Source organism: Canis lupus, chromosome 13 (assembly GCF_011100685.1).
Source record: "Canis lupus familiaris isolate Mischka breed German Shepherd chromosome 13, alternate assembly UU_Cfam_GSD_1.0, whole genome shotgun sequence".
NCBI lineage: Eukaryota > Metazoa > Chordata > Mammalia > Carnivora > Canidae > Canis > Canis lupus.
Window position 1 is genome coordinate 12,043,030 of NC_049234.1, and position 26,361 is coordinate 12,069,390.

Sequence of the window (26,361 nt, forward strand, 5' to 3'; positions counted from 1 at the left end):
AGCTGGACTTGAGAAAAGTATAGAAGACAGGAGGGATACCCTTACAGCAGAGATAAAGAGTTTAAATTCAGAAGCAGAGGAACACCTAAGTGATCTAGAAGATAGAATTATGGAAAATAATGACGCTTCACAAAAGAGGGTAAGAAAAATATTGTATAATGAAAGTAGACTTAGGGAACTCATTGATATCATTAAATGTAATAACATTCTTATCATAGGAGTCCCAGAGAAGAAGAGAGAGAAAGGGGTCAGATATTTAGTAGAGGAAATTATAGCTGAAAACTACCCCAATCTAGGGAAGGAAACAGACTTTTATATTAAGGCACAGAGAACTCCCATCAAAATCAGTGAAAGCAGGCCAATACCAAGACATATTGTAGCTAAATTTGCAAAATATAAAGAAAAAAGCTTAAAAGCAGCAATACAATGAAAGCCCCAACTGACAAGACAACTTATGGTAGTACTAGATCTACCCACAGAAACTTGGCAGGCCAGAAGAAAGTGGCATAATATATTCAACGTGCAGAAAAGGAACATATGCCAAGAATACTCCCCAACAAGGCTATCATTCAGAAAAGAAAAAGAAAGAGTTTCCTAGATAAACAAAACTTGAAGGAGTTCATGACCACAAAACATCCCTGCAAGAAATATTAAAGTAGACTCATTGAGTAGGGAAGAAAGACTAAAAGTGACAAAGACTGGAAAGGAACAGGAAATCTCCAGAAACAGAAATAAAATAAGTAATAAAATGGCACTAAATTAATATATATCAATAGTTATGCTGAATGTAACTGGACTAAATGCTCCAATTGAAAGACATAGAGTATCAGAATCAATGGAAAAAGAAAAAAAAAGAACCCTCTATATGCTACCTACAAGAGACTCATTTTAGAGTCTACCTCCAGATTGAAAGTGAGGGGATGGAGAAATATTTACAATGCAATGGATGTCAAAGGAAGCCAGAGTAGCATTATTTGTATCAGAACTACTAGATTTTAAATGAAAGACTGTAGCAAGAGAGCAAGAACGACACTTTATCATAATAAAGGGCTCTATCCAATAAGAATAGGTAGCAATTATAAATATTTTCACCCCCAACTTGAGATTACCCAAATATATAAAATGATAACAAACATAAAATAATCATTGATAATAATACAATAATAGTAGAGGACTGTAACACCCCACTTATAGCAATGGTCAGATCATTTAAGCAGAACATCAGAAGGATACAATAGCTTTGAATGACACACTGAAAAATTAAATGCCAACAATTTGGGCAATCTGGAAGAAATGAGTAAATTCCTAGAAACATATAAAGTACCAAAACTAAAACAAGAGGAAAAGGAAATTTGAATAGACATATAAGCATCAAAGAAATTGAATCAGATATCTCAAACAGAACAAAGTCCAAGGCCAGAGGGCTTCCCGGGGGAATTTTACCAAACATTTAAAGAAGAATTAATACCTATGCTTCTCAAACTATTTACAAAAATAGAAATGGAAAGAAAATTTTCAAACTTATTCTAGGAGGCCAGAATTACCTTAATTCCAAAACCAAAGACCCTCATTAACAAAGAGAATTATAGACCAATATCCTCAATGAATATAGATGCAAAAACTCTCAACAAAATAATAGCAGTCAAATCCAACAGTATATTAAAAGAATCATTCACCACAATTAAGTGGAATTTATTCCTGGGCTGCAAGAGTGGTTCAATATTCACAAATCAATCAGTGTGATATACCACACTAATAAAAAAAAAAGGTTAAGAATCATAGATCCTGTCAATGGATGCAGAAAAAGAATTTGACAAAGTATTTGACAAAGAATAGCATCCATTCTTGATAAAAAAAAAAAAAAACTCAACAAAGTAGGGAAAGAGAGAACATAACTCAACATCATCAAGGCCATATACAGAAGATCCACAGTGAATATTCTCTTCACTGGGGAAAAATTAAAATATTTTTTCTCACAGTAACAAGACAGAGGTGTTCACTGTCACCACTGTTATTTAACATAGTACTGGAAGTCCTAGCCTCAGCAATTAGACAACAAAAAGAAATAATAGGCATTCAGATCATAGAAGAAATCAATCATTCACTCTTTGCCAATGACATGATAGTCCTGAAGAGAAAACCTGAAAGACTCCATCAAATAATTGCTAGAACTTACTTAGAAATTCAGTAAAGTCACAGGATACGAAATCAATGTACAGAAATATGTTGCATTTCTTTTTTTTTTCAATCGGTTGCATTTCTATAAACCAATAATCAAGCAGGAGAAAGAGACTTCAAGAAATCGATCCCATTGATAATTGTACCAAAACCATAAGTGACCTAAGAATAAACCTAAACAAAGGAATAAAATATTCATACTCTGAAAATTGTAGAATATTTATGAAAGAAATTAAAGATGACACAAAGAAATGGAAAGACATTCCATGATCATGGACTGAAATAACAAATATTTTTTAAATGTCTCTAATACCCAAAGTGATTATAGATTTAATGCAGTCCCTAACAAAATTCCACCAGTATTTTTTGCAAAGCTAGAACAATCCCAAAATGAGTGTGGAACCAGAAGAGACCCCAAATAGCCAAATTAATGTTGAAAAAGGAAAGTAGAGCAGAAGGCATCAGAATTCCCAACTTTAAGCTGATTTACAAAACTGTATAAGTAAGACAGTATGGTACTGGCACAAAAACAGACACATAGATTAATGGAGCAGAATAGAGAGTCCAGACATGGACCCACAACTATATGGTCAACTAATCTTCAACAAAGCAGGAAAGAAGAGCCAATAATAATAATAATAAAGAGTCCCCTTGACAAATGGTGTTGAGAACACTGGACACCGACATGCAGAAGGATGAAACTGGACCACTTTCTTACATCATGTATAAAAATAAAATCAAAATGGATGAAAGACCTAAATGTAAGATAGGAAATTATCAAAATCCTGGAGAAGAACATAGGCAGCGACCTTTTTGACATTAGCCATAGCAACTTCTCACTACACATGTCTCCAGAGGAAGAGAAACAAAAGAAAAGTTAACTTTTGAGATTTCATCAAGATAAAAAGCACAGTGAAACAAATCAAGAAAACTAAAAGGCAACCTTCAGAATGGAAGATATTTACAAATGTCATATCTGATAATGTTGGTATCCAAAATATATAAAGAAGTTAAAATATTCATCACCTCCCAAAACAAATAATCTAATTTTAAAAAGGGCAGAATATATGAATAGACCTTATTCCAAAAAAAACATACAAATGGCCAATAGATACATAAAAAGATGCTCAATGTAACTTATCAATAGGGAAATACAAAACAATCCAATATCACCTGGCACCTATCAGAATGGCTAAAATTAATAACACAGAAACAAATGATTATTGGCAAGGATGTGGAGAAAGGGGATTGGTAGGAATGGACTATTCCTATTCATGGACTATTGGTAGGAATGCAAATTGATGTAGCCACTCTGGAAAATTGCATTGAGGTTTCTCAGAAAGTTAAAAGTAGAACTACCTTATGATCCAGAAGTTACACTCCTAGGTATTTACCCAAAGAATAAAAAAAAAAAAAAAAAAATACTGATTCAAGGGGATACATGCATCCCAATGGTTATAGCAGCATTATCAACAATAGCCAAATTATGAAAAGAACCCCAAAGTCTATCAACTAATGAATGGATAAAGAAGTGATAGATAGGAGGAGGCAGGACAAGATGGCGGAAGAGTAGGGTCCCCAAGTCACCTGTCCCCACCAACTTACCTAGATAACCTTCAAATCATCTTGAAAACCTATGAATTTGGTCTGAGATTTAAAGAGAGAACAGCTGGAATGCAACAGTGAGAAGAGTTTGTGCTTCTATCAAGGTAGGAAGACAGAAAAAACAAATAAATAAAAAAGCATACAAGGGGGAGGGGCCCCAGCGAGGAGCTGGGTTAAGGCCGCCCAGCAAGTGCCCCCAGGACAGGGAAACCTAGGGCCGGAGAGGCAGGAGCATCCAGGCCCCTGCGGACTGGGAGCTGCAGTTGTTACTGTGGGAGCTGACTCTAGAGCTGGAGAGCTGGCCGCTGCTACTGTTGTTTTTCCTCGGTGTCCCCTTGTACCTGGGACTGAGCAGGGGCCTCACAGGATAAACAACTCCCACTGAGTCGTGCACCTGGCAGGGGGCTGGCAGGGCCCCCAGGTGCACACACCTGAGAATCAGCACAGCAGGCCCCTCCCCCAGAAGACCAGCTAGAAGGACAGGGGAAAAGCAAGTTATTGACCAAGCAGCACTGGAAAGTTCCAGGGGAAATCGAGGGATTTACACTATATATAATCAGAGGATACTCCCCCTTTTTTTTGTTTTCTGTTTGTCCCCTGCCTCCCCTTTTTTTTTCTTTTTTTTCTCTCTTTTTCTCCTTTTTGCAGTACAACTTGTTTTTGGTCACTCTGCACTGAGCAAAATGACTAGAAGGAAAAACTCACCTCAATAACACCAATCAGAAACAGTCCTCTCTCCCACAGAGTTACAAAATCTGGATTACAATTCAGTGTCAGAAAGACAATTCAGAAGCACAATTATAAAGCTACTGGTGGCTCTACAAAAAAGCATAAATGGGGATCCCTGGGTGGTGCAGCGGTTTGGCACCTGCCTTTGGTCCAGGGCACGATCCTGGAGACCCGGGATAGAATCCCACATCGGGCTCCCTGTGCATGGAGCCTGCTTCTCCCTCTGCCTGTGTCTCTGTGCCTCTCTCTCTGTGTGTGTGACTATCATAAATAAATAAAAATTTAAAAAAAAAAAAGCATAAAGGATTCAAGAGACTCCGTGACTGCAGAATCTAGATCTAATAGGGAGAAATAAAAAATCAATTAAATGAGATGCAATCCAAACTAGAAGTCCTAACGATGAGGGTTAACGAGGTAGGAAGAACGAGTGAGTGACATAGAACATAAGTTGATGGCAAGGAAGGAAACTGAGGAAAAAAGAGAAAAACAAAAGATCATGAGGATAGACTAAGGGAAATCAATGACAGCCTCAGAAGGAAAAATCTACATTTAATTGGGGTTCCTGAGGGTGCCGAAGGGGACAGAGGTCCGGAATGTGTATTTGAGCAAATCATAGCTGAGAACTTCCCTAACTTGGGAAGGGAAATAGGCATTCAGATCCGGGAGATAGAGAGATACCCCCTAAAACAATAAAAACCGCTCAAAACCTTGACATTTAATAATGAAACTTGCAAATTCCAAAGATAAAGAGAAGATCCTTAAAGCAGCAATAGACAAGAAATCCCTAACTTTTATGGGGAGAAGCATTAGATAACAGCAGACCTCTCCACAGAGACCTGGCAGGCCAGAAAGGGCTGGAAGGATATATTCAGGGTCCTAAATGAGAAGAACCTACAGCCAAGAATACTTTATCCAGCAAGGCTCTCATTCAGAATAGAAGGAGAGATAAAGACCTTCCAAGATAGGCAGAAACTGAAAGAATATGTGACCACCAAGCCAGCTCTGCAAGCAATATTAAGGGAGTCTCTGTAAAAGAAAGAGGAAATCCAAGGAAACAATCCACAAAAACAGGGACTGAATAGGTATCATGATGACACTAAATATATATCTTTCAATAGTAACTCTGAACGTGAATGGGCTTAATGAACCCATAAAAAGGTGCAGGGTTTCAGATGGGATAGAAAAGCAGGACCCATCTATTTGCTGTCTACAAGAGACTCATTTTAGACATAAGGACACCTACAGCCTGAAAATAAAAGGTTGGAGAACCATTTACCATTCAAATGGTTCTCAAAAGAGAGCAGGGGTAGCAATCCTTATACCAAATAATTAAAGTTTATCCAAAAGACTGTAGTAAGAGAGGAAGAGGGACACTATATTATACTTAAAGGATCTATCAACAAGAGGACCTAACAATATATGAAGAGGGACACTATATTATACTTAAAGGATCTATCCAACAAGAGGACCTAACAATATATGAATATTTATGCCCCGAATGTGGGAGCTGTCAAGTATATCAATCAATTAATAACCAAAGTTAAGACATACTTAGATAATAATACACATATACTTAGTGACTTGAACACACTGCTTTATATAATCGACAGATATTCTAAGAACAACATCTCCAAAGAAACAAGAGCTTTAAATGATACACTGGACCAGATGGATTTCACAGATATTTACAGAACTTTACATCCAAATGCAATTGAATACACATTCTTCTCAAGTGCACATGGAACTTTCTCCAGAATAGACCACATACTGGGTCACAAATCAGGTCTTCTCCGATACCAAAAGATTGGGATCATCCCCTGCATATTTTCAGACCATAATGCTTTGAAATTAGAACTAAATCACAAGAAGAAGTTTGGAAGGATTTCAAACACTTGAAGGTTAAGGACCATCCTGCTAAAAGATGAAAGGGTCAACCTGGAAATTAAGGAAGAATTAAAAAGATTCATGGAAACTAATAAGAATGAAGATACAACCGTTCAAAATCTTTGGGATACAGCAAAAGCAGTCCTGAGGGGGAAATACATCGCAGTACAAGCATCCATCCAAAAACTGGAAAGAACTCAAATACAAAAGCTAAACTTACACCTAAAGGAGCTAGAGAAAAAACAGTAAATATATCCTACACCCAGCAGAAGAAGAGAGTTAATAAAGATTCGAGCAGAACTCAATGAAATAGAGACCACAAGAACTGTGGAACAGATAAACAAAACCAGGAGTTGGTTTTTGAAAGAATTAATAAGATAGATAAACCATTAGCCAGCCTTATTAAAAAGAAGAGAGAGAAGACACTAATAATGAATGAGAAAGGAGAGATCACCAATACCAAGGAAATACAAATGATTTAAAAAAATATTTTATGAGCAGCAATACGCCAATAAATTAAGGAATCTAGAAGAAATGGACTCATTTCTGGAAAACCACAAACTACCAAAACTGGAACAGGAAAAAATAGAAAACCTGAACAGGCCAATAACCAGGGAGGAAATTGAAGCAGTCATCCAAAACCTCCCAAGACACAAAAGTCCGGGGCCAGATGGCTTCCCAGGGGAATTCTATCAAATGTTTAAAGAAGAAACCATACCTATTCTTCTAAATCTATTTGGAAAGATAGAAAGAGATGGAGTACTTCCAAACTCGTTCTATGAGGCCGGCATCACCTTATTTCCAAAACCAGACAAAGACTCCACCAAAAAGGAGAATTATAGACCAATATCCCTGATGAACATGGATGCAAAAACTCTCAACAATTCTCAACAAGATACTAGCCAATAGGATCCAACAATACATTAAGAAGATTATTCACCATGACCAAGTGGGATTTATCTCCGGGATGCAAGTCTGTTTCAACACTCGTAAAGCAATGTGATTGATCATGTCAGCAAGAGAAAAAACAAGAACCATATGATCCTCTCAATACATGCAGAGAAAGCATTTGACAAAATACAGCATCCATTCCTGATCAAAACTCTTGAGAGTGTAGGGATAGAGGGAACATTCCTCGACGTCTAAAAAGCCATCTATGAAAAGCCCACAGCAAATATAATTCTCAATGGGGAAACACTGGGAACCTATTCCCTAAGAACAGGACAGGGATGTCCATTCTCACCACTGCTACTCAACATAGTACTAGAAGTCCTAGCCTCAGCCATCAGATGACAAAAAGAAATAAAAGGCATTCAAATTGGCAAAGAAGAAGTCAAACTCTCCCTCTTCGCTGATGACATGATACACTACATAGAAAACCCAAAAGCCTCCACCCCAAGATTGCTAGAACTCATACAGAAATTCGGCAGTGTGGCAGGATACAAAATCAATGCCCAGAAATCAGGGGCATTTCTATACACTAACAATGAGACTGAAGAAAGAGAAATTAAGGAGTCAATCCCATTTACAATTGCACCAAAAGCATAAGATACCTAGGAATAAACCTAACCAAAGAGGTAAAGGATCTATACCCTCAAAACTATAGAACACTTCTAAAAGAAATTGAGGAAGACACAAAGACATGGAAAAATATTCCATGCTCATGGATTGGAAGAATTAATATTGTGAAAACTCACTGTTACCCAGGGCAATTTACACATTTAATGCAATTCCTATCAAAATACCATGGACTTTCTTCAGAGTGTTAGAACAAATCATCTTAAGATTTATGTGGAATCAAAAAAGACCCTGAATAGCCAGGGGAATGTTAAAAAAGAAAACCATAGCTGAGGGAATCACAATACCAGATTTCAGGTTGTACTACAAAGCTGTGGTCATCAAGACAGTGTGATACTTGCACAAAAACAGACACATAGAACAATGGAACACAATAGAGAATCCAGAAGTGGTCCCTCAACTTTATGGTCAACTAATATTCGACAAAGCAGGAAAGACTATCCACTGGAAGAAAGACAGTCTCTTCTATAAATGGTGCTGGGAAAACTGGACTTCCATATGCAGAAGAATGAAACTAGACCATTCTCTTACACCATACACAAACATAAACTCAAAATGGATGAAAGATCTAAATGTGACACAAGAATCCAGCAAAATCCTAGAGGAGAACACAGGCAACACCCTTTTTGAACGTGGCCACAGCAACTTCTTGCAAGATACATCTACGAAGGTAAGAGAAACAAAAAGAAAAATGAATTACTGGGACTTCATCAAGATAAGAAGCTTTTGCACAGCAAAAGAAACAGTCAACAAAACCAAAAGAGAACCTACAGAATGGGAGAAGTTATTTGCAAATGACATATCAGATAAAGGGCTGGTATCCAAGATCTATAAAGAACTTATTAAACTCAACACCAAAGAAACAATCCAATCATGAAATGGGCAAAAGACATGAACAGAAATCTCACAGAGGAAGACAAAGACATGGCCAACAAGTACATGAGAAAATGCTCCGCATCACTGGCCATCAGGGAAATACAAATCAAAACCACAACGAGATCCCACCTCACACCAGTGAGAAGGGTGAAAATTAACAAGGCAGGAAACAACAAATGTTGGAGAGGATGTGGAGAAAGGGGATCCCTCTTGCACTGTTGGTGGGAATGTGAACTGGTGCAGCCACTCTAGAAAACTGTGTGGAGGTTCCTCAAAAAGTAAAAAAATAGATCTGCCCTCCAACCCAGCAATTGCACTGATGGGGATTTACCCCAAAGATACAGATGCAGTGAAACACCAAGACACCTGCACCCCGATGTTTTAGCAGCAATGTCCACGATAGCCAAACTGTGGAAGGAGCTTCGGTGTCCATTGAAGATGAATGGATAAAGAAGGTACGGTCTATGTATATAATGGAATATTAATCATCCATTAGAAACGACAAATACCCACTATTTGCTTCGATGTGGAAGGACCTGGAGGGTATTATGCTAGTGAAATAACTCAGTCAGAGAAGGACAAACATTGTATGGTCTCATTCATTTGGGGAATATAAAAATTAGTGAAAGGGAATAAAGGGAAAGGAGAGAAAATGAGTGAAAAATATCAGTGAGGGTGACAAAACATGAGAGACACCTAACTCTGGGAAATGAACAAGGGATAGTGGAAGCAGAAGTGGGCGGGGGTTTGGGTGACTGGGTGACGGGCACGGAGGGGGGCACTTGATGGGATGAGCACTGGGTATTATGCTATATGTTGGCAAATTGAACTCCAATTAAAAAAATAAATAAAAAAAGAAATATATAAAAACTCTTAAAAAATGAAGTGATATATATAGTGATATATATATATGTGCATATATATATATGCAGAAACACAATGGAGTATTTCTAAACCATAAAAATAATGAAATCTTGCCATTTGCAACAATATCAATGGTTTTATATATAATTCTAAGGGAAATAAGTCAGTCAGAGAAAGATAAATACCATATGATTTCACTCATATGTGGAATTTAAGAAACAAAATAGATGAACATAGGAAGAAAAAAAAAAAAAAAAGAAAGACAAACCTTAAAGGAGACCGTTAACTCTAGAGAACAAATTGAGGCTTGCTTAAGGAGAGGTAATCAGGGGAATAGGCTAAATAGGTGATGGATATTAAGGAAGGCACTTGTGATAAGCACTGGGTGTTTTATGTAAATGATGAATTACTAGATTCTCCACCTGAAACTAATATTATACTGTATGTTAACTAGCTGAAATTTAAATAGAAACTTGAAAAAGGAAAATTAGAAAAATGTGATATTAAAATTATTAGTGTCAATTTTTTTTATTAGTGTCAAATTAATTTCAATTTCTAATTGTTTATTGCTAACATATGAAAATAAAATTTACATTTTGTAATCTTCCTAAACTCATGTTTAGTTGTGGTCACTTTTTGGGAGATAATTCAGCAGTTACCTACATAAACAATCACATCATCTGTGAATAAAGACCATTTTAAAAAATAAATACCATTTTACTTCTTTTATAATGTGTATATCTTTTATAAATATATATAAAATTTATAAATATATATATAAAAGAATGTATATCATTCTTTTATAATGTGTTTATCTACTTTCTTCCCTGCTGTTATAGCAATGGTTAGAACCCTCAGTATAAAAGAAGTGAGAATAGAGTTCTTGCATTTCCTATCATTATGTCTTCAAGTTCACTGATTTCTTCTGCAGTGTTTGATCTGCTTTTCATTATAACTAGTGAACTTTTGAAAATTTTAGTTATTTGTATTTTTATCTGTAAAGCATATACATCTTAAAACATGCTTCATTCATTTCCTGTGTTTATTTTATACCTCATTGAATATACATAGGTTCAATATTTTAAGATCTTATTAATTATGTTTTCCATAATTTCTATCTTTTGGTTCAGTTTCTATTCATTTATTTAAATCCTCATGAGTTATATTTTTCTACCTCTTTCCATGCCTGCTAATTTTGTTTATTTCATTGCAGATATTGTGGATTTAATATTCTTAGGTGTTATATAATTTTTAAAAAATGTTTTAAAGTGTGCTGAAATTCGTTTGAGAATGCAGTTATTCACAGATCAGTTTGATCTTTTTGAGAACTTTTTAAGCTTTGTTTTGACTCTCTCCATAGGCTCATATATTATGATATCTCTCCACCAAAGGTGGAGTAATCACGAAACATTCCCCAGCATTTGTGAGATCTTAGAATCCCAATTCTACTCTCACTGGCTTCAGGGTGTTTTTTTTTTTTTTTCCCACCCATGCACAGATCATTATGCAGCCAAACATTTTCTCCTTCTCTTCTCTTCTTTTTCTTTCTCTTCTTTTTTTCTTCCTTCTCCTTCTTTTCCTCTTCTTCGTCGGGGGGGAGAGGGTGAAGAGGATAGGGAGAAGAAAAGGAAGAAGAAGGAGAGGAGAGAGGAAGAAGGAAAAGGAAAAGAAGAAGAAGGGAGGGGGGAAAAACGAAGAAGAAATAAGAAGAAGTAAATCAGCGAGGAGGAGGACGAGGAGAAGAAGAATAAGAATGAAGAGTCGTCTTTTCTTCTTCTTCTCTTCTTTCTTCTTCTTCTTCTTCTTCTTCTTCTTCTTCTTCTTCTTCTTCCTCTTCTTCTCCTTCTTCTCCTTTTCCTCCTCCTCTTCCTCCTCCTCCTCTCCCTCCTCCTCTTCCTTCTCTCCTCCTCCCCCCTTTCCTACCCTCTTTGTGCAACTCCTCTTATCTAGTATTATATAGAACTGAACTGTAAAATCAATCTCCCTTGGCCTTCCCAAGATCCAATATTTGTTTTCTCAATCCTAGGCTCTATAGCCTGAAAATTGACTCCAGTGATTAAGCAGTAGCAATCCAAGGATTTACCACATTTTAAAAATCCTTTTAATCAGGCAAAAAGTCCTCTGATGCCTGTAGTTCAGTTTCTGAACACTATTGTTTCATATATGTCCTGGTTCTTATTATGCACAGCAGGAGAGCAATTCTCATAGCAGTTATTCCTTTACCGAAAGAATTACAAATCACAAAATTGACTAGACTTCTAACTGACCCATTATACTTAATTTTAAAAACAGCTATGGATTGCTATAATATTAAAGCTGATACGAATATTTCCCTTTAAAAAAATATTTACTTATTTCAGAGAGGGAGGAAAGAGAACAGAAACAGAGGGAGGGGCAGAGGGAGACAATCTCAAGCAGACTCCACACTGAGTTCAAAGCCTGATGTCGGGCTTATTCTTACAACCCTGACCTGAGACTGTGGCCTGAGCCAAAACCAAAAGCCAAGAGTCAGATACTTAACTGAGCCACAGAGATGCCTCTAAAATATTTCTCATTTTTATCAAATACATTCATATATTAGATAAATAATTTCTGTTTATCAGAAGTACAACATCCAAATATACTGCCGAAAACAAAATACACTGCCAATCTCTCCTTCATCCTCTCCACCTCAAATTGGGAAAGGTAGTTTTGGTAGGTTGAAGCTGGAATTTTCTACATGGAATCTTATGACTGCTCTGAGAAAATGCTCTTTAAAGAACTTTGTTCACTGACATCATGTAAATGTAAGTTTACTAATTTATAGCAAATATGGGACACCACATGGAGTCACATGGGACACCTGGGTGGCTCAGCAGTTGAGTGCCTGTCTTTGGCCCAGGGCGTGAGATCCTAGAGTTCCGGGATTGAGTCCCACATCAGGATCCCTGCATGGAGTCTGCTTCTCTCTCTGCTTGTGTCTCTGCCTCTCTTTCTGTGTGTCTCTCATGATCAAATAAATAAAATCTTTGAAAAAAATAAACACATATTCACCAATGCCTGTTAAAAATAAGCAATCATTGCAGAATTTCATCTGAATATAAGACTTCATTCAATTCATTTCACACTGGCAACCCTTTGTATTGCTTGTATTGTGCTGATATTCCACAAGGTTTCAGTACATTCCCAATTTCTAATTTTGAGTTACGATTTCAGGCTGTTTTCATACTTTTCCTTTGAATCTTTATAGTTTAAGGATTTAGAGGAAGTTCTTCCTATCCACCCACTTTAATACAAACTGCTTTACATCTGCTTATGTTATATACAATTGCATGGATTTCTGTTAATTTATATAGATCCTCAGTAATTTTTGATACACAAAACAGGAATTTCAATTAGTGGGTTTAAGCCATCTTGTTTTTTATCTACTGTATTTCTAAATGGAATAAACCTATTTCTCACATTTACCTATTGTTTCCTATTTCTTGCCCTGCATCCAAATGATCAATGTAAACCATGCTACAAGCATTTTATTGTGAATATAAGAGGAAGAGACCCTGAAAAGACAAATTGCTTAATTCAAAGACTTTCAAACTTACTAAGGCATGAAACAATTTGTTCATAGCATGCCTAGTCATATTCTGCAGAAACATGTTCTACAGAGCATGAGTCTGGGAATGCTGATTAAATAAAAATCCCATAAAATATATGAGGTTTGAATTAGATGCAAAAGGAGTGAAAATCTACAAAACTTAAACAGACTAGGAATAAAAATGCTCTATAATAAATATCTATAGTTCTTTTAAAAATGTTTCTTATTTGAATTAAGAACAGATCAGTGTTTTTCAAAGGCAGAGTCAAAAATTGAATAGAAAAGACAGCATGAGGGAACTGTTTGGGTAGTAGAATAATTCTATATCTTGTTTGTAGTGGTGGTAACAAATCTCTATATATGTATTTGTCAGAACTTGCAGAACTGTAAACTGACATGAGTATGCTTATAGATTACTATTAGTTATAATATGTAAGTGAATAATTCAGTTTTAGGGGGATAAAGCTGTGTTTGAATTACATTCACTTGTAGAAGTGAAAGCATAGCTAATTTAACATCGTACTAGCATAACCCCCTAGTTGTATTCTCTGTGAACAGGAAAAATACTGTTTAGGGATTTCTTGCATATGAAGTAGCCTGAAGATATTGAGGAAGAATAGTGATTATTTCCAATATGCATAATATTACTTAGCTAAAGAAAGCATATAAATGTCTATCTTTTTTTCACCTCAAATATATAATCTCATATTTGGAAAACAAGTGGGGGGCAGACAAGGGCTAAATTATCAGCGTTTTATTTGTGTAATAGCATTAGAAGGAATGCTATTAGTTTAAATTAAAGCACAGCAAGGCACTTCTGCATAATTCAAGCAAACAATTTAACAAATAAACTCCAGCCTTCTCATTACTGATTCTGAAATTGCTAGGCAGCTTGAAGACGATGAGAAAACTATTTTATAATGAAGGGTGATCATGAGAGGGCAGAGGTGAAAATCTAGGAAAACTTGCTTTCCAGAAAATAGATGGGAAGTTTCAGTGAAATTTCTAATTCTCAAGACAAACTTTACATGCTGTAATTATAGAATGAAATACAAAATATTTCTGAGGATGACTTTAATCGTTTGAAAGAAAAGTCTTTCTGAACTCGTTTGCTTCCATTTATGTTCTTTGTTAATGCTTCAAGTAAGCAAAATAAATAACCACAGAAAGGTAATGTTTGGGTAATACAGACAATGAATAAATAGGCCAATTATAGACATCTATTAGTTCTACACTTGCAATGCAGAAACCAATGGAAAGAACAATTATTTATGCAATGGAAGACCCAAGAAAGACATATTGTTCATTCAAATGAACAACATGAGGAATTTTTTCCTGTAAGCTTCTACACTAAATTGAATTGGGAAAAAAAAGAAACTGATGTGAACATCTCTTTCCTAAACTCCTACATGTACCATAAAGCACTTTAAAAATAATGAGAACTATCATTTATGTGATGTTTACTTCTATTTCTCCAATCTTCGCTATATCAGTTTGCATATGACAAAACTGATAATTTTAAAAATATGAATAAATTATCCGAGATCCAAAGTTAGTGAAAGATACAGGTTCTTATATCTAAATTCATCTGATCAAAGCCCATGTTCTTTCATTTACTGTTGTGCTTCTTAAATAAATATTTATTGAATGCCATCCGTGTTCCAGGAATTCTGTAATAGGGATCAAAACAGACACAATCTCTGGCCCTATTTAGAACCCATTAGAGAAGGAGGGGAAAACTTAACTTAACAAATATTTATAAAAATTTATAAAAATTATTTTGTCATTACAGCGATTGCCAGTGTAAAGGAGGAGTGAAGAGGACTTTGAGAATGTGTTACAGGGGGTTATAATCTAGTGGGCGAGAGTGAGGAGAAAGAAGTTATCCAGACAGTCTGACATAAAAATATACAAGATCAGTGGTGCCTGGGTGTCTCAGTCAGCCAATCATCTGCCTTCAGCTCAGGTCGTGATCCTAGGGTCCTGAGATCGAGCCCTACCTTAGGTTCTCTCAGTGAGGAGTCTGCTTCTCCTCTATGCCTCTCCCTTGGCTTGTGCTCTCTCTGTCTTGTTCACTCTCCCTCTCTCTAATAAATTATATATATTATATATGTAATATATAATATATATTATATATTATAATTATATAAGTATATATAAGTAATTATATATAAGTATATATAAGTAATTATATAAGTATAATAGGTAATTATATAAGTATATATAATATAATTACATATATAATATATATAATTTATTCTAGAAATTAACAACAGGGATTGCAAACTGATTTAGGGAACTACTATATCATTTGTAATAACTATTTTACAAAATGAAATTTTTCTCTTTTAAAAACACACAATAGACTTTATTGTATCACCCATCACCACACAGATAATCGTTTTGGAAATACTTTTCCCAAAGCTTTTCAACAATATCGCTCCCTACATTGGTAATTACATTATTTAAAGTACTAGTCAATACATTTTCATACCACATTACACTGATCAAATTGATAAATGTAATATAAGGAGCTAGGCAATTCTGTTCAAAGTCAACTCATCTTTCAAGGTCCAGGTGAAATGTCATCCACTCTGTCATGCTTTGCTTAACACTTTCCTCTAATGCAGAATTATTTCCCTTTGAATGTTCCAATATGTCTTAACTATTCCTGCAATGTTTGAAACAAATCACCCACACCCTGTAGCTTTTACAATAGGTCCTTATTTTTCACTCATGAGCTATTGGACTTGTCTTGGATCCAGACTGTGGATCTGGTTTAGTTCTGTTTTACCATTCCACATTCTCCTTGAATCAATAAAAATATGCAACATTTTCTCATGGCAGATCACAGGACCATGGAATAGTTGCACAGAAAGACATAACACCTCTGTGACTTGGGCTCAGAACTGAAATATTGTCACTTTCCATATTCCTTTGTCTGAATCAAGTCATGTCCAAGACCAGTATGAATATTGGAAAGAAATAATGTGCCCATCCTCTAGCACAAGGCAGAAGGGACTGAATAATTAAAAACAGTAAACCAAGTTAACATAGTATGGCATTTAATCTGTAAATAGGTTTAGCATTTTTTATACTATAGTCAAATATATGTTAGGATGTTGTTGATACATACCCCTGTTGGTGTAAGAAGAACACGACGAGTTGCACAGTGCAACTCAGAAGGTTTCCTTCCATCCCTGAGTTAGCCAATATCTCCATTTTTGTGATAATTATACCATTGCTTTACTTTAGAGTTTGAGAATCCATGGTTTGAAACTTAAACAGTATAGTTTTCATTGTGACTGTTTTAAATGTTAGACAATGAAAGGAAAACTGTATGAATTATTTTGTAACCCATCTTTCACTATTCTGTTAAGATTCATCCATTTTGACATATGAAGCTATAGTTCATCCATTTACATTGCTATGTACAATTTTTTATTTTTTTATTTTTATTTTTTATTTTTTATTTGTTTTTTAAGTAGGCTCCATGCCTGGTGTAGAGCGCTACTTGGGACTTAAATACATAACCCTGAGATCAGGGCTTGAGCTGAGATTAAGTTGGACACTTAACTGACTGAGCCACTCAGGCATCTCTATCTTTATGAACATATCTATTTATATTTTTCATTATGCTTTATAAGAGTTTTCATATACACACATACCAGTCCTGTATTAAACATTTTTGAAGTCAAAATCTTCTCTAATTTTTGACTTGCTTTTATAGTTGTAATGCTGCTATTTAATAAGAGGTTCTAACCTTAATGTCTTCAAATTTATCAAAAAAATGTTTATTGTTAGTGCATGTGTCTTTTAAAATATATCCATAACTTGATCACATAAACATTTTTCCATTATTATCTTTATTTCATCTGAGACTGTTTCTATGCCCTAGTATTGAGTGTCTAGTACCATTTTTTTCATTCCAAATGCCCAATTGTTTTAGCATCATTCATTGAGAAATTAATCCTTTATTCATTGATCTGTACAAATAAGTGTTCAAATTGCAACTGAGTCTATTTGGGGTTTACTATTCTATCCCAATGTTCTGTTTACCTCTATGCATTGATATGTATTCTTGATATCTGATAGAGTTAGTGCTCCTATCTTGTTTTTACTCAAGAAGAATTTTAGACCTTTTTATCAATGTTCACAGAATTGCTGTAGGTGATTATGATTAGGATCCTACCAATACTACACACCATTATGGAGGAAATTATCCTCTTTATTATTCTTCCAATCTTTTTATTTATTTTTTATTTTTTTTATATTGGAGTTCAATTTGCCAACATATAGCATAACACCCAGTGCTCATCCCATCAAGTGCCCCCCTCAGCACCCGTCACCCTGTCACCCCAACCCCCCCACCCATCTCCCTTCCACCACCCCTTGTTTGTTTCCTAGAGTTAGGTGTCTCTCATGTTCTGTCAACCTCACTGATATTTTCACTCATTTTATCTCCATTTCCCTTTATTCACTTTCACTATTTTTCATATTCCCTGTATGAGTGAGATCATATAATGACTGTCCTTCTCCGATTGACTTACTTCACTCAGCACAATACCCTCCAGTTCCATCCACGTCGAAGCAAATGATGGGTATTTGTCGTTTCTAATGGCTGATTAATATTCCATTGTACACATATACCACATCTTCTTTATTCATTCATCTTTCGATGGACACTGAGGCTCCTTCCACAGTTTAGCTATCGTGGACATTGCTGTTATAAATATTGGGGTGCTGGTGTTCCGGCGTTTCACTGCATCTGTATCTTTGGGGTAAATCCCCATCAGTGCAATTGCTGGGTTAGAGGACAGATCTATTTTTTACTCTTTGAGGAACCTCCACACGGTTTTCTAGAGTGGCTGCACCAGTTCACATTCCCACCAACAGTGCAAGAGGGATCCCCTTTCTCCACATCCTCTCCAACATTTGTTGTTTCCTGCCTTGTTAATTTTCCCCATTCTCACTGGTGTGAGGTGGGATCTCGTTGTGGTTTTGATTTGTATTTCCCTGATGGCCAGTGATGTGGAGCATTTTCTCATGTGCGTGTTGGCCATGTGTATGTCTTCCTCTGTGAAATTTCTGTTCATGTCTTTTGCCCATTTCATGATTGGATTGTTTGTTTCTTTGCTGTTGAGTTTAATAAGTTCTTTATAGATCTTGGATACCAGCCCTTTATCTGATACGTCATTTGCAAATATCATCTCCCATTCTGTAGGTTGTCTTTTGGTTTTGTTGACTGTTTCTTTTGCTGTGCAAAAGCTTCGTATCTTGATGAAGTCCCAATAGTTCATTTTTGCTTTTGTTTCTCTTGCCTTCATGGATGTATCTTGCAAGAAGTTGCTGTGGCCAAGTTCAAAAAGGATGTTGTCTGTGTTCTCCTCTAGGATTTTGCTGGATTCTTGTGTCACATTTAGATCTTTCATCCATTTTGAGTTTATGTTTGTGTATGGTGTAAGAGAATATTCTAGTTTCATTCTTCTGCACGTGGCTGTCCAATTTTCCCAGCACCATTTATTGAAGAGACTGTCCTTTTTCCAGTGGATAGTATTTTCTACATCATTCTTCCAGTCTTGAACATGGTATATCTCTATATTTGTTCCTTCTTGATTTCTTATTTATGCATTATAACACAATTTTCTTTTATAATTATTGAAATGATTTATAAAAATTCAATAAATTATTGAATTTATTAAGCATATCACACATATACTATTGTAAATAACATACATAAAATATATAATCCTTTTATAATGGATTTTTTAACATAAAGGATATTGATTTTCATTTTTTTCATTCTGGAGCAGAGAAGTGATTAATCATAATCCTTGTTTCATAGTCTACTCTTGGTATTTGATTCTTCTACTATATGTTTCTTTTATTTACTCTTAATTATACTTTTAAAATAATATAATTCATGTCCATGCACAATGAAATGATTATTAATTTTGTTGTATACAGTTAATATGCATTTACACATGCTAAACTACTTACCCACACGTTTTTAGCTATTCCTTTTCATTTGTATCAGACCTTTCTGCTTGGAACATGTTCCTTCTGCCTTAAGTACATCCTGTAGAATTTCTCTAGTAATGTCTGCCAATTTAAGTCTCCAATTTTTTAACCCAATATTGTCTTTATTTCACACTTGTTTTTGAAATGTATTTTCACTGAGTGCAGGATTCTAGCTTGACATTTAACCTCTTTAGTACTTTGAAGATATTGCCTGCAGGATAAAGGTGCAGGATGAGTTTACTCCTGTTTGACCTCACATTGAAGTTATAGGCATTTCGAGTCCTGACTTTAAGGAAGATGGCTTCCTATATGACTCTCCTACTGGCATAATATCTAGGCATTTTGTTCAGCAAACCAAAGCTCAAAGTTCACAAGTTTGTAACCACCATCAAAGCAACAGTAACTTTAGTATGCTGCTGACCTCTGTGTTCACCACCGTTTTTTCCTCTCTGTGTTTCAGCATTCAGATACTCGCAAGATAGCTCTTTTACATGTTTGACAGCATTTTCATACTTCATTACACTGATTGAATTGATAAATGTAAGATAAGGAGCTAGTAGACAACTCAGTTAAAAGTCAACTCATCTTTCAAGGTCCAGGTGAAATGTCACCCATTCTATCATGCTTTGCTTAATTTTATGTTATTTTTCAAAGGGAGAATATCTTAAGATGTCTAGCCAGGCATATTGCTGGAAACAAAATTGTCTAACATTTATAGGTTATAAACTGAAAAATTCTTTATTTAGGAAACATTTTATTTTACTTTTTAAAGATTTTATTTATTTATTCATTAGAGAGACAGACAAAGAGAGAGAGAGAGAGAGAGGCAGAGACACAGGCAGAGGGAGAAGCAGGCTCCATGCAGGGGGCCCAACGTGGGACTGGATCCGGGTCTCCAGGATCAGGCCCTGGGCTGAAGGCAGGCGCTAAACTGCTGAGCCACCCAGGGACCCCCCTGATTATTTTTCTAATTATTATAACGGGCTTTCTTCTAGATCCTAAGTTGTTTTCTCCATGCTTTAGCTGTAGGCACTGGATCCCTATGTTTGCTCCTGTCTCTGTGTCTTGGTTTTGCTAATTTGAGCAGTATTATAATATTCCATGAATTGTAAGCGGTATCTTGCCACTTAGATTCTAGCTATGACTTCTAGATATCCAGTACCCTTCTACTAGTAGCCTGATGTCTGCCTCTAACATACTTGGTTCTCAGGCTGGAAGCAAGTATTTCTGAGAGTCTGCTTTTCCTGTGACTAATGAGTTCTGCATTACAAAAAAAAAAAAAAAAAAAAAAAAGATTATACAGAACATATTTCCAGCATTGTGTATCCAAATGACTCAGGAGATTCTGTGACATTCTTGTATTAATTTAGAATCAAAGGAGTATGAGAGAATTAGAGAGGAAAAGATCATTTAGAATCAAAAGAGTATATAAAATCTAGGGAGGAAAGGAAATCCATGAGAAACTCCTGGGGAATAATGCGCTTATTATTAGTATGATTTTAAACCTGTTAATTAAGTTGTTTTCATTATAAAGATTAGTTTAAAAATAGATCAAGTTTATTTAATTGGTTCTGAACTTTTCAAGATTTGAATTTCAAAATTTTTTTAATATCTTAAATCAGGAAGAAATTCTTTAATTACTGGAACACTGTGTAATTCACATTTTATAATTTGATATCAGAAATATTTTTTTTTTCAAAGAAAGATACAGGACTTTCAACAGATGCGGGTGACATCAATAAATCCAAATTTGGAGGGGTGTTGAAAACTGCACTTGATGATTAATTGCATGTGACTGATATCTAATTTAAATTACATGCTTTCCATTTCAAGTTATAAATTCGAATCAGTTTTGTTTGGCTGTACTGACCAATAGTTAACTGCTCATGTGAAAATGCTTGCATATTTTTATATTAGAGTAGTTTAGTGAAAGTTATTTTAAAGTGTAAGTAAATAAAACTAAATAAACTAAGACTAAATAAAAAATAACATTAGCTTATCTCTATAGTTCAATGACACAAGTGTAAAAAAATTTTCCGATGTAAGTTCTTTGACCTCTTAAAAAATGTTGTTAAATTGCTACATATTTTACAGTGCTTTTGTGGTGTTAAATATAATTTTATGAATAAAAACTAAAAATAACTCGATTTCCCTTTTTATCCCTATCCATTGTATTTAATTCCACCACAAAAATGAGTTCTAAATCCACAATGTATCCTGAATTATCTGTAGTTTTCCATCTCTAATCACTTTAGTCCAAACTAAACCAGCACCAAATCTCATAAGAACTATTATATTTTCTGAATGGTTTTCCTACTCCATTCTGGTCTGCACTACCAGCTCCATCTTCTTCACACAGCAGCAGTAAAGGGGATTTTTATTTAATTTGTTTTTAATATAAATCTCATGGCTTTCACCTGTCTGTAACTGCATTATAGATTTCATTATTCTTTCTGTTGAAAGAAAGAAAGTCAGGACTAAGTAGCTTATATCGGACTTATATCTTATAGAAAGGACAAAGTACATAAATATACTAAGAATTTGAAGAGTGGAAAGAAACCAGTAGAGGCAGAATGAGACAGCCTACAATTCCTAAGGGAAGAGAAGATTAACTGCATATTCGTCCTGGGGTTCCCCTCCCCCTAAAGAAAATGCTGCTGATAGTTCTGGAAAGCAGTTACAGCAAGAAACTGTAGTCTTACTTTTAAGAAGAAAGACAGGAGTTCTGGGCTCCTAGACTGTGACTTGAAGGGTAATATCAGAGGGAAGAGGGAAATCAGTAACATGAGCCCCAAACTCTGTTTGCAAATTCTCCCTCAAGGTTTTTACTAATCACTAGAGTGCAAAGGTGCATGACAAAAACAGTAAAAAACAAAAAAAAACAAAAAACAAAAACAAAAAAACCTCATAGGTAGTGGCATTGAAGGATAGAGTGCCAAGCAGTAATTTTAGCTAGTATGTGATGCCAGTGCCAGGAGTTGAGTTCAGAGCCCACCCAAAATAGAGGCGTTGAGTAATATCCCATTTTTTCAGTTGAAATTCAGGATGGGCCACATCTTAGAAGTAATGGATTAAGATGAAATATAACAAAGAAAGATTAATAAAAAAGGGTCGATATTAAATATGACAGCCATTGAAAAGCATAAAACCAAACTTTGGTAGGAAGAAATGACCTACCTATGTTCTTTCTGCATGGCAGAAGAAAAAAATAATCTTCCATAGAGGAAGATAGTATATTCTGGAAACTTGACCAAATTTTAGACTCACTATTCTGTATTCAATTTAAAATGATCTGCTAAAAAATGATCCAACAAGAAAAATTGGCAATATAAATAAATTCAAAAGGGATTTAGGTATGGAATTTTAGACAGGGATGTTCCAATAACTTTGCTTTGTATATCAGAAAAACAGAGGTAAACATGAATAATTATGGAAGAAACTAGAATCAATAAAATATGAGTTAATGGGATATTCTAGAACTGAAAATAAAAATTCAATGGACTAATTACGTATCATATTAGGCATACATAGTCATAAGAAGAGGAGGGAAGTTAGTGATATAGAAGATAAATCAATTGGAAATATTCAGGCTTGTGTGAATTATTTAAATATAAAGATGATGCAGAGAATTCCTGTGTTTTAGTTATTTTTCCACTTATTTCAGAGGTTTTAAAAGTATCTGCAGGATGGGGAACTGCAGAAGGTATGTAAAAGCTTTAGACCCTCCTTGTCTCTAGAGTACACAGGAAAGCCTCTGGGCAAGATTAAAAAAACCTACTAGCTTACGTAATGGTAGACTTCTCCTGGATGACTTCTAACACCTAGTCACATAGACATTCAAACCCTATTAGTTATCCAAGAAGCTTTACTCCTATTGAAATTCTTTTTTCTCATGTATAAAATGGGAAAGATAACCTCTTTTTCTTAAAGAGATAGAATTGAATGAAATGTTTTACAACTTTAATCTATATTAGAATCCCACAGGCTAATTCCTGGCAATAGTAAAAGTTCAACAAATCCATGTTTGTTTTATTTTGGTTTCCTTTCTTTCCTCCATGGTAAGAATACTAGCTTAGGGATAATTAGTTTCCTAATGATGGAATGAGTGGTCTCATAAACCCAAGATTTTTTGAAATTATTTTATTTTCCAGTAAATAGCTTTCCTCTGCTTTATGTGAAGTACTTTCCAGCCCCCCCACCCCAATTTTTCCATCTTTTATACTTTCTACATAAGTAATTGAGTTAATGAATAGCCATTCATTTGAAGCCAACTAACTGATTATCGTTAGAAATAATATTATGAAAAATTCTCCAGTGTTAGCTGAACACCACTCACAATTCACATTCAGAACTGATTAGTGTATTTGTTCTGCCTATCTGAGCAAACAAACAAAACCAACCCTAAAATTGCTTAGCTGTAAGAGAAAATTAAATGTTATTGGAAAAAAGTGTCAATATTCCTATCAAGTAATTTGGTTTGAGACAGAGCCAGCCAAATGCACATGCATAAAATCACAAATATTTATATCTACTGCAAACAGAACACTCAAGATTTATACACAGAAAAATAAAAATATAAAACAAATTGATATTCCACAATTTGAGGCATTGAGGGCAATAAATGAATACTTCTAGTAACCTATGTTCAGTACTACAAAATCTCATAATAACTCATTTTTTTCGATGTCATAATTTCTAGATAATAGATTTGGTACTATATGTATAATCTAGCTACTTTATAAACTAATGCTTACCATTGTCCTTCAGACTAATCTTCTACCTTTCTACTTACATACCAGCCTCTACTTTGAACCAGCTATATTCAAATTGAATATTATCATCTTTGTGGAGTGTATTCTGACTATCCTCTGTCTATATCCTCATCCCTCAAATTCTTAATGTATTCATCTTTCTTTTCTTTCTTTCTTTCTTTTCTTTCTTTCTTTCTTTCTTTCTTTCTTTCTTTCTTTCTTCTTTCTTCTTTCTTTCTTCTTTCTCTTTATTCTTTTTTCTTTATTGTCACTGCATTGTGTTGGATTTTTTCCCTTTTTATTTAAATTCAAATCAGTTAACATATAGTGTAGTCTTGGATTCAGGAGTAGAATTTAGTGGTGATTCATCACTTACATATAACATCCAGTGCTCATCACAAGTGCCTTCCATAATACCTATCATGCATTTAACACTTTTCCCCACCCACCTCTCTTTCAGCAATACTCAGTTTGTTCTCTGTAGTTAAGAGTATCTTATGGTATGCCCCTCTCTGCATTTTTATTTTATTTTTCTTCCCTTCTCCTATGTTCATCTTTTTGTTTCTTAAATTCCATGTATCAATGAAATAATATGGTATTTGTCTTTCTCTGGCTGATATATTTCACTTAGTATAATACTCCCTAGTTCCATACACATCATTGCAAATGGCAAGATTTCATTCTTTTTTTTTTTTTTTGCAAGATTTCATTTTTTTTTTATGGCTGAGTAATATACCAAATTTTATATGTACATATATATATATGAATAATATACCAATTATATGTATATATACACCAACCAAATCATTTATATATATATATATATATATATACATACCATGTATATGTATATATACATACCAAATCTTCTTTATATATTCATCAGTTGATGGGCACTTGGGCTCTTTCCCTAGTTTGGCTGTTGTTGATAAAGCTGCTATAAATGTCAGGTTGCATGTACCCCTTCAAATCTGTATTTTTGCATCCTTTGGAAATATACCTAGTAATTCAATTGCTAGATCATAGGATAGTTTTGTTTTTAACTTTTTGAGGAACCTCTATACTGTTTTTCAGAATGGCTATATTACGTTGCATTCCCACCAACAATACATGAGGGTTCCCCTTTCTCTGCATCCTCACCAATATCTCTTGTTTTCTTTGTTGTTAATTGTAGTCATTCCAACAGATGTGAGGTGATATCTCATCGTGGTTTTGATTTGTATTTCCCTGATGGTGAGTGATGTTGAACATCTTTTCATGTATCTGTTAGCCATATAGATGTCTATTTATGTCTTCTGTCCATTTCTTAACTGAATTTTTTTTTTTATTTTGGTGTTGAGTTTAATAAGTTCTTTGGAGATTGTGGATACTAATCCTTTATCAGATGTTATTTACAAATATATTCTCCTATTTCATAGGCTGCCTTTTAGTTTTGTTGATTGTTTCCTTTACTGTGAAGAAATGTTTATCTTGATTAAGTCTCAAAAGTTCACTTTTGCCTTTGTTTTTCTTGCCTCAGGAGATGTATCTAGTAAGAAGTTGCTATGGACAATGCCAAAGAGGTTGCTGCCTATGTTGTCTTCTAGGATTTTGATAATTTCCTATTTCACATTTAGGTCTTTCATCCATTTTGAACTTATTTTTGTGTGTAGCTTAAGAAAGTGGTCCAGTTTCATTCTTCTGCATGTCACTGTCCAGTATTCTCAACACCATTTGTTGAAGGGACTCTCCTTTTTCTGTCAGCTATTCTTTCCTGCTTTGTTGAAGATTAATTGACCATATATAGTTGTGTGACCATGTCTGGGGTTTCTATCCTGTTCCATTGATCTATGTATCTGTCTTTGTGCCAGTAATCAACAAGATAGTTGTTATAATACAGCTTCAAGTTGGAAATTGTGATGCCTTTTGCTCTGCTTTTCTTTTTCAACATTAATTTGGCTATTTGGAGTCTTTTCTCATTTCATACAAATTTTAGGATTTTCTAGCTCTGCAAAAAATGCCAGTGGTGTTTTGAAAGGGACTGCATTAAATGTGTAGATCGTTTTAGGTAGTATAGACATTTAAACAATATTTGTTCTTTCAGTCCATGATCATGGAATGTCTTCATTTCTTTGTGTCATCTTTAATTTCTTTTATAAATGTTCTACAGTTTTTAGAGTATGGACATTTCACTTTTTGTTTGGGTTTGTTCCTAGGTCTCTTATGGTTCTGGTACAATTGTCAATGGGATTGATTTCTTGATTTCTCTTTCTCCTGCTTCATTGTTGGTGTATAGTAATGTTACAGATTTCTGTACATTGATTT

The 26,361-nt window shown here is 34.8% G+C and overlaps 1 long non-coding RNA gene across 7 annotated transcripts in view; it reads left to right on the forward strand.

Moving 5' to 3' along the window:
- Nucleotides 1–26,361, forward strand: part of LOC102156107 — a 129,995-nt gene that overhangs the window by 55,270 nt on the left and 48,364 nt on the right. Inside the window, exon 2 of one of the 7 annotated variants that reach the window (XR_005368557.1) lies at nucleotides 22,971–23,009. The exons of 5 other annotated variants lie outside the window; for them this stretch is intronic. This is a non-coding gene — a long non-coding RNA (uncharacterized LOC102156107). Of the gene's footprint in view, nucleotides 1–22,970; nucleotides 23,010–25,248; nucleotides 25,291–26,361 lie in introns of those variants that run through there. One more of the 7 variants, XR_005368558.1, reaches the window with a different exon arrangement.